This window comes from Heloderma suspectum, chromosome 4 (assembly GCF_057233095.1).
Source record: "Heloderma suspectum isolate Gila_16-S chromosome 4, 16-S_ref, whole genome shotgun sequence".
NCBI classification, from domain to species: Eukaryota; Metazoa; Chordata; class Lepidosauria; order Squamata; family Helodermatidae; genus Heloderma; species Heloderma suspectum.
In genome coordinates, this window is record NC_139461.1 from 93,454,249 (window position 1) to 93,470,717 (window position 16,469).

Genomic DNA, 16,469 nt, shown 5'->3' on the forward strand with positions numbered 1-16,469 from the left:
GCTCAGATTCAGTCCTCAGGCTGAAAGAGGTTGAACATCCCACCCCTTCACTTTGGAGTGTTGTGCCAATGCATAATGATTTAAGGCATGATCCTATGCACATTTAGACAGAAAAAAGTCCTACAACTCCCAGCATCCCTCCAGGCAGCCATGCTGGCTGGGGAATGCTGGGAATTGTAGGACTTTTTTTTTCTGCCTAAACATGCGTAGGATTGCGCCCTTAGGTGCAGACCCATTAGGAGGTCGGGCTTGGCTTGACATGAGTTTATGTAGACCCTTCTGTCACTTTCACCCCTATTGTTGGGTTCAAGTGCTGGGAACAGAGGGCTTATAAGGCAGTCATGGAATGGAATGGGAGTGAAACTTTGGTTCACAAGCAAGCTTGTCTTTCCTTGAGGGGAGAAAGGTTTTGCTGCCTGGAGTCTGAGATGCAGAGTCATGCTGACAGACCTATGGTTATGTTGTAGAACAATAGGCCAGTATGATAAGAAGTTACAATGTTTATTACTTGTCACAGCTAGCAGCTCCGTGAGACCCGATTGTTCCGGTATACCCTGATAAGGCCTAGAGTAACATCAGCTGCCTGAAACTATGACAAAAGACTGTTTTTGCAGGTTTCTGCCCATTCGGTGTGTCTTTCACCAATCCAAAACCAAATTTTCCACTCGGCAACTATGGAAAAGGGCCAATTAAAAAACAGAACGACAGAGGGATGTCGGGGGATCAAAAACCAACTGCACTTGGTTAGAGGAACTCACTTTTGCTCCTCCCTTCTTGGTTTGATCTTTACTTTTTGCTCAACTCTGAGCTTAGCAGATTGTGGTTTGGTTTGGGGGCCTTTTTGGCTTCAGCCTGGGTTTTGCCTTCCTTTGAGAGAAGGGCCCTCCTTTCTGTTTTTGAACATGTTTTTTCTGGCTTTGAGACTATTTTGGGCTATTTCCCCCCAAGCCGGTATTTTTGAGCTGGACACCTGGCTCCTGAGCAGCTTGGTGTAGTTTCTCCCCTCTATTTTATTTTTCTCACTGGTGAGGTTTGGGCTTCACCACCGTTTTCATTTTAAAACGTATTTTTTATTCACTTGCTACCTGGATTAATTTTTCCTATCTGGATTCTGTTGGGTCTTACAGCTTGGACCCTGGAAGGGGCCTTCTCCAATCTACATGTAGGTCCACAAGAACTTGTTCTTCACTTCTGTGCTTGGGACAGGTAGCTATACATTCCTTTTAATTCCCCTCCCCCCATTCCTTTTCTCTAAAGGTTTAGACTATACTGCTATATAGTTGAAAGGTTTGAGCATTGAATTTAAGTAGTTTGGACTACTGGAAGTTTAAGTGGAGCTAGAAAACAATTCAGACTGCCCCTGGTTGTGCCTGCTGTAACTTTTATATGTAATAGCTATTCCATTTGATGCCCTAAAACAGTTTTCCTAATATTGTTTTCTAATAGGCCTTAGCAAGACTTAAACTGTAGTTTACGTTGCATGTAACCCACGTGGTTCATGAGTACAAATGTATTTTCTCTGTAGTCACTGCACATTTCACATTTTCCTTCTTCATGTGACGTTCTTTTGAATTTATTTTTCTTTATACACCATTCAGATCTTCAGATTTCCTGTGCGGCATGTTTTCATTTATTTAACAAGTTAAAACATCATTCACTGTTTCCCTGCTTAATTTTTAAAATATATTTTCAAGCATACTGAACTTTTAAATAGCCTTAAAGGTAACTTTAGTTGGATTCTTCTCTTGTGCATAGTTCAAAACCTAGTTTCTGCTGGCGCAATATAATTAGCACAATATAATAGTGCAATATAGTGACACGGTTGGATACTGTCCTAGGATTTCAGTCTCAATGACATTTGATAAAGCATTTAAATGTGGTCCTCCAGATGTTGTTGGACTCCAGCTTTCATAAGTCACAGTCAGTACCTCTGAGTTCCATAAAACTTATTCCCAGAAGGTAACTGAGATTGATTGTAGCCTTATTTTCAGATAAATATCTTAAGACTGAAGCACATAATGATTTTGGAAAGTGGATTGACCATTGAGACAAGGGAACTCCATGTACTATTGGAGTTTGGAGCCTGGAAGAATATGTGAGATCATGGTGAGTTGTTGTTTTTTTTAGACCCTATTCACTTCGTATATGATTTCCGTTCATAAATGCTTGAAGTATGTTTTTCAGAAACATATAACCAATAGGTGGCAGCACTCGATCCAGTATTTGTCATTGGTGTTCCTTCCATAGTTACAGACAAATGAATTGATACTGAGAAGTGTTTCACTACAAAGATATACTCAGGGCGTTACTAATTCAAACACATCATTCAAAGCTCTAACAAAACATGGAGCTTCTTTAATTAGAGAATTGCAAACAGCAACAGCTTCTCTGAGTTTAACATCAATAATTTCAGAAGATCTCCTGGATAGTATTGTCTGTATGGGGGAGGCCATGTCGCTAGATGGGCCCTCGCAAATACAGGAAATCGGAGGGCAGGGAGAAAAAGGCTTTCTTCCCGCCCTGCTGATTTCAGGGCATAGGAAACTCAGAAACTTATCAGGAAGAGAAACTCAGAAAACTCAGGAAGTGTCAAGGGTGCAATTGATGCAGGAAACTGAGGAATTGTGAGGTTATAAAACATTAACCATAAATAGATCTCTTCCTAGCCTACCCCAAGTATTCACTAACAACTTTAGATAAAAGATAAAACTACACCAGAGTGACAACTCTTATTTCCAAATTGCTCCCGTCTTAACAATCTTTTAAGACCTTAGGAGACCAAAGAGACTCTGCTCCTTTCTCTCTAGAAGAACACCCGTACTGCCCATCGTTGGCCATTTTGTTCAATGTTCTGATGAGACAACATGTCAATCCCAATGACAGATCCAGTTTCAGTGGCAATTGTTTCTCCAGAATTGGAGTTTGGGTAGAAACCTTGCCCTAGATATCAGTATTTCCAGTTTGAAGTCTGTAGATATTCCATAGAACCGTTAAAGAGCACTGCAATATGGATGGAATAAAGGCTGAAAAGGAGCAGGATGAATGTTGAAGAGTTAACAGTTTTCATTTATTCCAAAGATGCACCCTGCACACTGGATGTTCTTTATTCCAGAACTCTGGAGCACCATGTATCTCCGAGGATACACCTCTTCAGTGTCCTTTACTTTTGACATTTTTATCTAGCACTAATAATATTAAAGTACAGAGGACTATCTGAGGATTATTTAATCCTTGTATCTGTTTTTTGGTATCTAACTTACGTTGGCTAGAAGGCAGGGAAGGTTATTTCATTTGTAAGAAAAGAACAATAAATTGGGCCTTGAGGAGAAGGTGAGCAGTAACTTCTAGAAAGAGGAGGGAGTTGCACAACTTCATTCACTGATAAAAAGTGGAGATCGCCCTGTTGTGCATTTCATATGCTTATAAAACAGTCAATAACATGTAAACAAACATGATATTAAAAGTCATGGGCACAGTATAGATTTTCAAACAGCCTTGTCTAGAGGAGGAAAAAAAATAAAGCTTGTTCTGAATGCAGCTTGTGATGCAAAACATATATTTGGTACTTACAATACTCAAATGTACATCTCATTTTCTATAAATATTTTTATAGATTTTAAAAATTTGTGCCTGGCCCAAGTGCTGGTATTTTTGGGCAGATATGTGGGATAATAAATAAATAAACAAACAAACAAACACATGTATACATAATTTTGCCATAGAACTCTCTCAATATTGCTTTGACAGAATGTGACATCTAGCAGAACTGCCTGTAGCTCAGGTAATAAAAGTGCAGCTAAGCAATTTAGGAGCCATCCTATGATCTCTGAGTGATCATAGGATGGCTCGGGAAACTCCTCCAAGATTGGAGACAGCACGCCAATCTCAGAAGGGTGAATCGGAGATCTGACCCTCTCCTCCACCCTGTCGCAGCTGGTGCGGAAAGAATCGTGCTGGTTGCCCTCTGAGGTCAGAAAGGTGGCCTTGGAAGAGGAAGATGGGGGGTATTCTGGTGGGCGGAGAAGAGGGGAGAGCAGAGAGGCCAGGATACAAGTCATCCTGAGCCTCCTCCAGTCTCCTACCCTCCCCCTATGAAGTGCCATTGCTAGACAGGCTGAAAAGCCTGCCTAGTGAAAATACAGGAGATCAGAGGGCGGGAGGGAAAGATTGCTTTCGCCACTCCTCCTGCCCTGCTGGCTTCAGCCCAGCAGGGCACAGGAATCTCAGAAGATCCCGAATTCAGGGGCTTCTGAGCAGTGAGGACGCAGTCCATAGAATTGCATTCTTAGGCTGGAATCCTGTACACGCTTATCTGGGACTCAGTGGTGCAGGTAGAAGGAGCTGCTTCTCAACAGATGTTCATAGGATTGTAGTCTACAGGTCTGCAAGTCTAAACAAACATAAAAGGAAGTAAGCCATAGTGAACACAGTGAATGAGATTCCATTCTCGGTAAACATACTTCTCAATACAGCAGCAACCACAGAGTCTGTTCCTAGAACATTTTTCTTTCTGTTCTTTTTTAAGTGCTGCCACAGTTTTTTTGGCAGCAGCAGATGCTGGGTCTCTGGTGGCTGCCAGACAGGGCTTGGTGGTCCACCTGTGGTCCAGAGACCACACTTTTGGCACCCCTGCTATATGGCATGAAGTAAGCTTTCTTACAGTGTTTGGGCTTTCATATATATGTGTATATATATATATATATATATATGTATGTGTGTGTGTGTGTGTGTAGTTTCCATGTCCATCATCAGCAGGACTGAGTTTCCTTTGTTTGAGTTCAGGTTGATAGGATTTTTCATTTATTATTATTATTATTATTTGCAAATAATAGCTTATTTTTTTAAAAAGGTGACAAGTGAGTAAGACTAAGGTATGAAGTATCATTTGGAAAGAGTGGGATGAATCCCTTTCTAGAAAGTGGAGACTTGTGAAGCAAATGCAATGAGTCATCTATTTAAAAAATGTATAGCTTATGTTAGCTTTCATTTTAACACCTAGATTACACTTGTTCAAAAAGGAAAAGTTCATTATCTTGTAAAAGTCATAAAAAGGCAGCTGTTGCTAAAATGCAGAAATACAGCACACTGGGATATTTAATCTTAAATTCAATTTCTTAAAAAAGGTGGGTAACATTGGGAGCATTATTACATTCCAAATGTATAGTTTAATTGTCATGGCACCCCAACCCTAGGAATTGTAGTCTGGTGAGGGGCTGGAAAAGTTCTGACCCTGCAACTACAGTTTTCAGCATTCCTTGGAATAAGGAATGGCTAAATCAGTTTAAGATAACAAATAAACCCTGGGAGTTTACACAGCACAAAGCAATACTTAAATTTAGCTCCCTTGATTATCCAAGAATAATCTTTGGATTATGTTCTTATTTTATGGTTTGGAAGCTATTGACCAAACCCATTTTTAATTTTCTCGAGTTTCTCTGCTGAAAGATTTACCGAAGCTCCAGAGTTCATATCATTCAATAATTTTATCAAGAATATCTGAAGGTGTTTTCAGCATTGCCACTTAAATGTCTTTTTGCTTTTCCACATCTACAAAGCTACTGTAAAATCTCAATTGACTACAGTTAATTTAGAAATACTCTTTACATCGTATTAACAATATCAGAAGTGGCACATTCTAAATGAAAAGGCATTCATATCATAACAGCAATTTTCCTAAGATTATTCTAATTCAGGAAGTTTATCTGATAATCATCATCATAGGGCAGTTGCCTCAGGGCTATTGAAGTCATATCTCTCTGAGCTATAGTACAGGAATTGCATACTTTATAGCACAATCCTATACATGTCTGCTCAGAAGTAAGCACCACTAACTCCAATGAGACTTACTGCCTGGTAGGTTTGTATGGGATTGCAGCCTTAATCCCTTTTTTATGTGATAATCTTCACACACTACGCCTACGGCACTTTAGGCATGAGGATAGGTTTTCTTGCACATTTTTATTAATCTGCATCATCAAGTCACAGAAAACAACGTACAAAGGATATGATGTACATTTAAATTATATAATATATCTCATAATACAAAGCACAATATAACATGAAGTACATAAAGAATATGCCAAATCTACAGTGACATTAAGAGAGCAATCATATGGCCCTTAGTCAGATTCTGGGGGCCATAAGATAGTTCAGATTCCTGGATCTGAGGTCGGAGACAGTGCTCCAACCACAGACCCTGGAGTCCAAGGTCCCTGCCCCCTCCTCCCACAGCCAACATGGAGAGAACTGCGCCAGCTGCCTCTCTGAGGTTGCAAAAGCAAACTCGGAGGGAAGGGAAAGAGGGCGTGCTGGTGGGTGGGAAGGGGAGGGCTGACACCATATCCCAAAGCCTTCCCAGCTTCCTTCCCTCCTCCACCCCGATGCTTCAGCTAGATGGGTGAAAAGCCTGTCTAGCAAAAATACAGAGTGGGAGGAGTGCGGAAACGAAGATTGCCTCTGCCGCACCTCCCGCTCTGTTTTGGATGGCTTTAAGCCTCCGAGTTCGGAAGCTTACGGCCATCCCCATAGGATTGCGCCCTATGTTTCTCTTTATGATCCTAAATCAGACATTGGCAATCTGGTGCCCACAGGCACCACTGTGCTCCTGGACACCTTTCTTGGTGTTCACCAAGGTGCGTTACTCCAACCACTTTAAAAATAACAATAACAACACATTACTTACTGGCAACTGGGATAACTTCTAAGCCAAGTGAGGGCCTCTAGCTGCTGCAATCTTCATTTCCCATGGATGCCTCTGGGCTACATGATGGGACTCACAGTCATTCTTAGGAAGTGAACACAGTGGGCAGCTGCAGACTGATGCTTTCCTCTCAGGCCTGCCCAGCCACCAAGAAATCAAAGAGGAAAAAAGAAAAAGGTGCTGAACTGTGGTTCAAAGCAGTTGCTTAGTGTGTTGTGGCTCAGACCCCACCTCTGCCTTGTAACAGTCGATTGGGCAGGTTATGTGTCCCTTGTGACTATCCTTAACTTCCATAGCAGCCATTTTGTAGTAGTGTCCAAGATGATTTCTTAAATTACCAAATATGCCCATGGGCCCAAAAAGGTTGTCTACTCCTGTCCTAAATCCTTTGGGGAGACATTTCTGTTTCCAACTGCCTGAAATAACAACAGGGCATTTATCTGGACAGGGGCATTTTAAGGGTAGTGAGTCTTCCCTAGGGAATGGCAAAGGAGCAGCGGATTACATGTTGCGCAAGTCTTTACTCTAGTCAGTGGCCTTGATGATGACCATCTCATTTTGAGATACATGATTCCTGCTACCACTACTGATATTTCGGTCAAGCTAAACAGCTCTTAGAGGCTGCACTGACATTGACCAAGTGCCAGCAATCTCTATGGACCATCTGTCAAAAGCAGATCACTTCACAGCTGTAAGGTAGCTCTCATGGATCTTATTCTGTTAATTTGGGCTGAGGAACTTAAAACGCTCTTATGCAACCTTGGATTCTTAGACTATACCTATCAGGATGCTGTCAATTCTTCTGGCTGTGCTCATCCCCTTTCAGGTAGTTTCCATGTTATTGCACAGTAGGTGAACAGTCGCTGTCTTTTTCCATCTGGCCATCACTGTTACATTGCCTCCTTTATGCAGGTTGTGTTTTCTTGGCACCAAAAGCAGGTGTGCATCTGGACAGGGTTTCAAAGAGCCTTCTTCTCTGCAGCGAATGGGTCTCTATACAATTCATACTGTTTCTGAGCGTGAAGCTCTTGGATGGGTGTCCAGAATATGTTTAAAAATATCTGGCAGAATGAAAGAGGAATGGTGTGTGTGCGTGCGTGTGTGTGCGCACGGGGGGGGGGGGGAACGACCTGTTTTCTGGTTGAATGCAATGCTCTGTTTAGATAAGCAGCAGTGAAAGTTTACCAGAAACCAAAACATGAAAAATTGCCAGAAACTGACAGCTTGAGTGCTAGCAAGCACCAACACCCTCTTTGCTAATTGCTGCCATCACAAATTAATGGAAGCCTTTTAAGTCTCTTGTCAGACCTTATGTGGCATTCTATAGTTAAAGGATTTCTAAGCTTTACATAACAGATGTCATCATTAATATGCACCTTAATATTCTTCAGGTCTATATGATTTTGTTTAACATTTCTCATCCTCCCTGATCGTCATTCCCCCGACTCATTCGTCCATCCTACCCCAGCCAACTTGCCTATTCTTGTTGTCCAATACATTTATTCATTCATCATTTCATTTCATTTCATTTCATTTCATACCACCCAATAGCTGAACCTCTCTGGGCAGTTCACAAAAATTAAAACCAAAAAGCACACAGTAAAACAATATAAAATATTAAAACATTAAAACTATAGTATAATAATACAACCAGAATAAAACCTAGCAGCAATGCAGAGATTTAAAGTACAGATTTAAAACAGCAAAGTTAAAAGTCTAGAAAGCTAAAATGCTAAAATGCCTGGGAAAATAAAAAGATCTTCACCTGGTGCCAGACGGAATACAATGTAGGTGCCAGGTGAACCTCACTATGGAGCTCATTCCACAGCCGGGGTGCCACAGCAGAAAAGGCCCTCCTCCTAGTAGCCGCCCACCTCACTTCCTTTGGCAGGAGCTCATGGAGAAGGGCCGCTGAGAATGATCCTAAGGTCTGGGCAGGCACATATGGGAGGAAGCAATCCTTCAGATAACCTGGCCCCAAGCCATTTAGGGCTTTGAATGTTAATACCAGCACTTTGAATCAGGCCCGGAAATAGACTGGCAGCCAGTGCAGCTGGAAAAGTACTGGTGTAATATGAGCTCATTGGCCAGTCCCTGTTAACAATCTTGCTGCCCTATTTTGGACCAGCTTTCTGGACTGTTTTCAAAGGCAGCCCCACGTATAATGCATTGCAGTAATCCAGACGAGAAGTTATCAGAGTATGGATAACTGTAGCTAGGCTATCTCTGCCCAGATAAGGGCGTAGTTGGTATACCAGCCTAAGCTGATAAAAAGTGCTCCATGCCACTGACTCCACCTGTGCCTCAAGTGATAGTTCTGGGTCCAAGAGCACCCACGAACTACGAACGTGATCCTTTAGGGGGAGTGCAACCCCTTCCAGAACAGGTTGAATATCACCTAGCCGGGCAGACGAACCACCCACCAACAGTAGAATCATAGAATAGTAGGGTTGGAAGGGGCCTATAAGACCATCAAGTCCAACCCCCTACTCAATGCAGGAATCCAAGTCAGAGCATCCCCAACAGATGGCTGTCCAGCCTCATCTTGAATGCCTCCTGGGGAGTGTGGGAGAGCCCACCACCTCCCCAGGAAATTGGTTCCATTGTTGTATTGCTCTAACAGTCGGGAAGTTTCTCCTGATGTTCAGCTGGAATCTGGCTTCCTGTAACTTGAGCCCATTATTCCGTGTCCTGCACTCCGGGATGATTGAGAAGAGATCCTGGCCTTCCTCTCTGGGACAACCTTTCAAGTACTTGAAGAGCGCTATCATATCTCCCCTCAGTCTTCTCTTCTCAAGGCTAAACGTGCTCAGTTCTTTCAGTCTCTCTTCATAGGGCTTTGTTTCCAGTCCCCAATCATCTTTGTTGCCGTCCTCTGAACCCTCTCCTGTTTGTCTGCATCCTTCCTAAAGTGCAGTGACCAGAGTACCTCCATCTTGTCTGGAGTGAGTTTCAGTTTATTGGCCCTCATCCAGTCCATCACCATGCCCAGACACTAATTCAGAACAGCCACTGCCTCACCTGGGTTTGATGAGAAGGAGAGGTAGAGCTGGGTGTCATCTGCATATTGATGGCACCTCAGCCCACACCTCCGGATAACCTCCCCCAGTGGTTTCATGTAGATGTTAAACAGCACGGGGATAAAATAGAGCCCTGTGGAACCCCATGGCACAATTGCCATGGCACAGAGCAATAATCCCCCAGCACCACCTTCTGGAATCGGCCATCCAAGTAGGAGCAGAACCACTGCAGTGCAGTGCCTCCAGCTCCCAACTCATTTTTGTTGTTATAGTCCACAGTTTTAATGTTTCCTGCTGAAAGAATATGTCTCCTAAAATGGCTGTGTGCTTGGATGTTCTGATCATTGATGCTTTAGTGTAGGTGCTTCAACTGTGTTAAGCATAGGTTTATGGTACGCCACCTTGAATAAGGTTTATGGTAAGCCACCACTGATGGATTTTATTCTATTCAATTCAGTAGTATACAAGTGTCACGGATAAATAAATAAAAAATAAATATTTGATGGAAAGATGAGATATAGGGCATTCTACACTAGGCTATTATTACGCTGTATTTCCTTTGGGTTTGTCGTAGAATTGAGATCGGAACACTACATGAAGAGCATTTCCTTTCCTGCTTTTCCAGTACATAACCCCTAGGTGGCACCATGGTATAGTGGAATAGTGAATATACACACGTGAAAAAAGCATTTTCTTTCACTTTCACCAATCATAACACATTTCCCTGCTCTAAAAGAAACTTGCTCTTTAGACACAGAAGCAAAACTGGAGGGTCAGAACATAATCTAAAGAACCCATAAACAACCATGATTAGGGAATGATGAGTGCACAATAAATGCCTTGTGTAGAAAAGCTCATTAAGTTTGATAATAAATAATAAAAATAAGGGATATTTTTTGGAACTCCACTCAGTACAATCTGATATATGTCACCTGAGAAATAAGGCCTGTTGAATTCAGTGGGGCTTATTCCCAGTTAAGTGAACGTGAGATTGCAATTGCGGGCACTTCCAAATATCTTGTTACAGGAATGAAATCTACTCCAGTCCCCCACTTTTTCTTTTTAAGCAACTTTAAACTAACTTTCTTTCTTTCTTTCTTTCTCTCTCTCTCTCTCTCTCTCTCTCTCTCTCTCTCTCTCTTTCTCTTTCTCTTTCTCTTTCTCTTTCTCTTTCTCTTTCTCTTTCTCTGTGTGTATTCTGTAACTCCTGCTGAGTTTCAACTTCTAACTTTGTCATAGCTTTAAATCTTCCTGTCCTGAACTTTATTATGTGCTATTTTTCTTTAGGGACTTCATTTTGGCATCTTTAAAATCTTACATACTTTAGATGGAAACAGATTAATTCTTTTATGTGAATCTAGTGCTAACAGAAAGTGGTTGCTCCTTTGTTCCTTCCTCCTGTAGATCTGAAAGAGTACTAGTGGTTGGGAGTTCTGCTTTTTTTTTTTTTTAAGTGTGTTTTGATAAGCACCAAAGGCCAACAACTAAGTACTACTAGTGATTCTCACATCTCTTGCAGTGGATGTACCTTAGCAGGAAGCAGTCATAACCCTTCAATGTTGCCTGAGCTTGATAACAGGCTGGATGAGGTTGAACAAGCTGAGGTTAAAGCCAGACAAGACAGAGGTGTTGTTACGTCAGGAGAAAGCTTGACTCAAGGATTGGAATTCAATCTGATCAGGAAGGGGTTGTGCTCCTCCTGAAGGGTCAGGTCCATACCTTGGGAGTACTCCTTGTTCTTACACTGTCCCTGGATCTTCAGGTGGACAAATATACGCAAACATGCTTGGTGCACCAGCTATGACCCTTCCTGAGCTGGTCTGGCTTGGCAACAGTTCTCCATGCCTGGGTTATTCACGCTTAGATTACTGCAACGTGCTCTATGTGGAGCTACTCCTGAAGAGTGCCTGGCAACTTCAATTGGTGAAAAATATGGCCGCTAGGCCGCTAACTGGTGAATGGTATCAGTACCGTATGGAACCTGTCTTGAAAAACCTGCACTGGTTGCCAATTGTTTTCTGGGCCTGGCATTGCTCCTGGTGGGTCAGGTAGCTGCTATGGGCAGGAGCGCCTTTGTCAAGCTTCAACTGGTGCACCAGTTGCATCCTTCCCTGGAGAACTCAGATCTGGCCACAGTGATCCATGCCTTAATCACCCCCCAGGCCTTAATAACCTTAATCATGCTCTACAGGGAACTATCTTTGAAGAATAGTCAGAAATGGAAGCTGGTGAAAAATGCAGCTGCCAGATAGGGTTGGCGGAGAATTTCTCCCCGAAACTTCGGGGGGCCGAGCGCCAACGTGTTCGGCCCCCCGAACAAGTTTCGGGGAGAAATCCTCCGAACCCCCCCGCCCCCCGGGACGGGACTTACCTTCGCCGAATCTCCCTCCCGGCGGCGGGTCCGGCTGGCGGTTCGGCGGGTGTTCGAGCGGGGCGGGAGCGGCAGCCGGTCTTTCGACCGGCTGCCGCCACCGCCACTGCAATAAAAGAAAAAAAAAAAACGCCCCCTGATAGGCTACGTAACGATTAACGTAGCCTATCACGGCTAGATTTGCAAAGTCAGCCGTGATAGGCTACATCAATCGTCACGTAGCCTATCACGGGTGACTTTAAAAAAAAAAAAAGAAGTGTGTACGGATAATGGCGGCCCCATAGGGAGCCGCCATTCCCGTTCCTTATTTGGTCGCTGTAGTCTACGTAAAGATTTACGTAGACTACGGCGAAAATAAGGGCAACGCTATTTGCGTTGCCCTTATTTTCGCCATAGTCTACGTAAAGATTTACGTAGACTACAGCGACTAAATAAGGAATGCGAATGGCGGCTCCCTATGGGGACCGCCATTAGCGTACGCGCTTTTTTTTTTTTAAAGTCACCCGTGATAGGCTACATGACGATTGACGTAGCCTATCACGACTGACTTTGCAGATCTAGCCGTGATAGGCTACGTGAATCGTCACGTAGCCTATCAGGGGGCGTTTTTTTTTTTTAAACTTTCGCGTTCGCGGCCGGGCGAGGCGGGAAGCCTCCTCCCCGGCCTGAATTTCGGCCGGGCCGAGGCGGGAAGCCTCCCCCCCGGCCTGAATTTCGGCCGGGCCGAGGCGGGAAGCCTCCCCCCCCGGCCGGAACTTCGCGGGGGGAGCAGCGAAGCGCCTCCCCCCCACCACGAACGTCCTTCGAGGACAGGTAAGGGACTTTCGTCCACCCCTACTGCCAGATTGCTTTCTGGCGCACACTTTCTTGACCATAGAGCTTCAGATTCCCTTTTGCATGTCCCATCATCACGAGAGGATAACTTGATAGGAACATAGGTTAGGGTCTTCTCTGCAGCACAGCCCATCTATGGAACTCTCTCCCAAAGGGATTTAGGCTGGCTTCTACTCTGTTTGGTTTTAGGCAGGCTGTTAAGATCTTTAGGGCGCAATCCTATGGAGATAGGCAGCCACCTCCAAACTCGGCAGTGACCGCCTATTCAACGCAGGGCAGGTGTCGGGTGGACACTGAGCCCATAGAATCCCAGAGTAGTTCTGATTCTGAGGAAGAGCAGTCACTCCTGGGAGAGGAGCGCGCTCCTCTTTCCCAGGACCAACAGCTGACGGAGATTCCTCCCACCAGCATTCCTAGTTTAGTTAGCAGTCCAGGGAGTGACCAGGCACAGATAGCAGACTTGGTGGATGCGCGACGCAGACGCAGAGAGCAGCACCAGATGGAGGGCACGGAAAGGAGGCGTAATGCCAGGTTGGCGCGCAAACAACGGCTGCGCCCAGAGGATCCAAGGGAAAAGGGGAGGGACTCTCCCTAGTCCTTAAGTTCAGGGGTCTGCCAGTAATTCCCTTTCAAACAGGGACCAACTGTTCCAACTTAGGGCATAGGTACTGTGCTGCTCAGATCTAGTTGCTAACGGTAGAGTTGTTAAGTTGTAAAAGAAGAATAAAGCTTTGAAAGGAATTCCTTTGTCTGTGTCTGGACTTGGCTACTGGATTAGACTGAGAGAGACCTCCAAGGAGCCCTTGACAGCAGGAGAAGCATGGAGGGGATCGTTCCCTCTGTGCTTCTCCTGCCCTGCATTTGTGGCTAGACAGCTGATTTCGGCTGTCTAGCCATGGGAAGGCAGAGTGGGGGAGGAGGCTGCTGGACGACACATAGGATGTGTCGCATTGGCATTTCCACCTTCCCTGCCCCGGAACGCCCCATTCTGGCTGCTCTGTGCTCCTTTTCTGAGTACAGAGCACAGCATGGAATCGGGGGGAGTTTGGTTCTCTGGGAAATGACCTCAGAGCATGGGCTCCGAGGTTAGTTCCCAGAAAACCACATATCCTATGGCTGTCTAGCCACTGACTAGCAGCCATAGGATTGCTCCTCTAGGGTTGGCAGAGAATTCCGCCACGGATTCCAGTGAGGCCAGATTCTTTAGAATCCGCCCCCCCCGGAATCCGTGGCGGAATGGCCTCCTGCCCCCTGCCCTCCCCTGCGGAATCCCCCCGGGACGGCACTTACCTGGGGCGGATGCGGCAGTTCCGGCGGCGGCAGTGGCTCCAGTGGCTGGTCTCCTGGCCGGCCACGGCTGGGCTGCTGCTGCCGCCATTGCCACCCTTCCAGCCGTGATAGGCTACGTAAGAATTTACGTATTGGCTGGGCAACCCTCCCCAACCCCCCAGCGTACGCAAATGGTGGCGGCTACGGCGGCCGCCATTTGCGTTCCCTATTTTTCGCCGATTTATCTGACGTAAATATTTACGTAAGATAAATTGGCGAAAAATAGGGAACGCAAATGGCAGCCGCCGTAGCTGCCTCCATTTGCGTATGGTGGGTTCCCCCCCCCCAGCTGTGATAGGCTACGTAAAGACTTATGTAGCCTATCACGGCTGCCTGGCTGGACGTAAATGGCGGCTGCCATTTGCGTCCACATCAGCTAGTCCGCTGCCGGAAATCTGCAGAGCAGAGCCGGCCATCGAGGATTCCGGGAGGGAGGACCGCATCGCCTCCCCACCCGTTGAGGATTCCAGAAGGGATGGAGCGCCTCCCCCCCATGAACAGAATCCGCGAAAAGGTAAGTGACTTTTGTACATCCCTATGCTCCCCCCCATCTTTTAATAACTCTCTTAGCTCAGCTGCACATTCTGTTTGTAAGGCTCTCTCCTGCTCTCCATTTCTGCTGTTGGTATTACTTTAATTGTTTTATTGTCTTTAACGTTTTCAGATTGTTTTAATGATTTTAAATTTTGAAAAGTTTTTACATTGTTACACGTTTTAATTGTAAATTTCTTTGAGCACCCTATTTAGGCTGAAATGCAACTCATACATTGATACATAAATAAATACATTTCAAGGTGTTGGTTTTAGTTAGGGTTGGGTGAACGGGCCATTTTCATGCTTGTTGAGATGTTCTGTTTCCCACTCATGTTCATTTTGCCTTCTCCTCGCCCATGAAAATGAGCATGTTTTTTTTCCCAAACAGGACAAGTGTGCAATTTCAAACAGCAAAAAAAGTGCACTTTTACAAGCGTGCACCCAAATACGCATTTCCCCCCATTAATTAAAGCGTGAAAATGTATCCTTTTTTTAAAAAAGCACAATTTAAATTGTGCATTTTAAAAAAGGATGAATTTTGTTAATCATCTCTTGCGAAATTCATTGTTTGATGAACATTTAAATCACCCCTAATGTACACTGTTTGTTTATTCTATTTTCCTTCTTTTATTCCACATAGAATCATTATCTTGCTACCACCAGCTAGGTACATAGATTCTAAGAAATCCTTTCTTTAATGCCCTTCTCTGACCTTTGTGAGCAGACTGTGGGCTTTTATTTTTCACTCAGCTGACGTCTTTTGTCTTGGCAGAGGACAGCTGATCATCTTCTGCCTCATGGATTTGGCATGTAACACTTGAGTGAGAGATGACTGAGCACTGAGTGAAGTGGAGAGTTTTCAGCCAATTTTCTGCGTAACTTACATGGTTCTTAAGGTTTCTTAAGGTTAATTGAACACCATCACTTATTTTATCTGAGTATAAAGTAAGACATCTCCATCTCCAGAAAAGCATCACCCTGGCAGTTTTCTTTTCCAACATGAGCATGGCAATACCAATGGATATTGAATAAGGTTCCACCCCCACCCCCAACCCCTGGGATCTTGCACTTGGAAAAATAGTGATGGCATTTGCTCCAGCTTGGATTATCAGTAATAAAGACTTCCTTTACACTATCAGACTATTCCCCTTTCTCACTTGTAGCCTCTTAATGCAGGTACCTGCAAATGTTTATTGCTGCTGCACCTATAATTAAAGTAACATTTTATTATTTCCACACTGAACAGTTAAGTTCAGTTGCTTCATAGAGGACCTGAATCTATCTGGTCATTATTATCTAATATTGCTGACAAATCTTTGACACTTTATGTATAGAGTTCCTCTTAGTTGCAAAACTTTATAAATAATAGGGCCTCAACTTTAAAAACCTCAGTCCAGTGAGGCTGGTCAACCAATGATCAGATGGCAACCCTGATTCATCGTTAACATCCAGCAGTCCTTTTGGGCTACGGCCCTTCATATAAGAACATAAGAAGAATGCAAGAGCTCTGCTAGGTCAAACCAAAGGCCTATCTACTCAGGAAAGCTGTTTCCCAGAGTGGCTAACCAGAGACATCTGGGTCTGGGAAGCCCACAACAAGCACATGGAAGTTATTTATTTATTTCATTTGATTTGTACCCTGCCTTTCTATTAAGAAAAATGGAACTCAGGGCAGCTTACA

General features: G+C 44.2%; 1 long non-coding RNA gene across 2 annotated transcripts in view; it reads left to right on the forward strand.

Moving 5' to 3' along the window:
- Positions 1-513: 513 nt before the first annotated feature.
- Positions 514-16,469, forward strand: part of LOC146347156 (uncharacterized) — a 134,588-nt gene continuing 118,632 nt past the window's right edge. Inside the window, exons 1-2 of one of the 2 annotated variants that reach the window (XR_014790170.1) lie at positions 514-1,206; positions 1,992-2,106. This is a non-coding gene — a long non-coding RNA (uncharacterized LOC146347156). The remainder of the gene's footprint in view (positions 1,207-1,991; positions 2,107-16,469) is intronic. The other variant, XR_014790171.1, reaches the window with a different exon arrangement.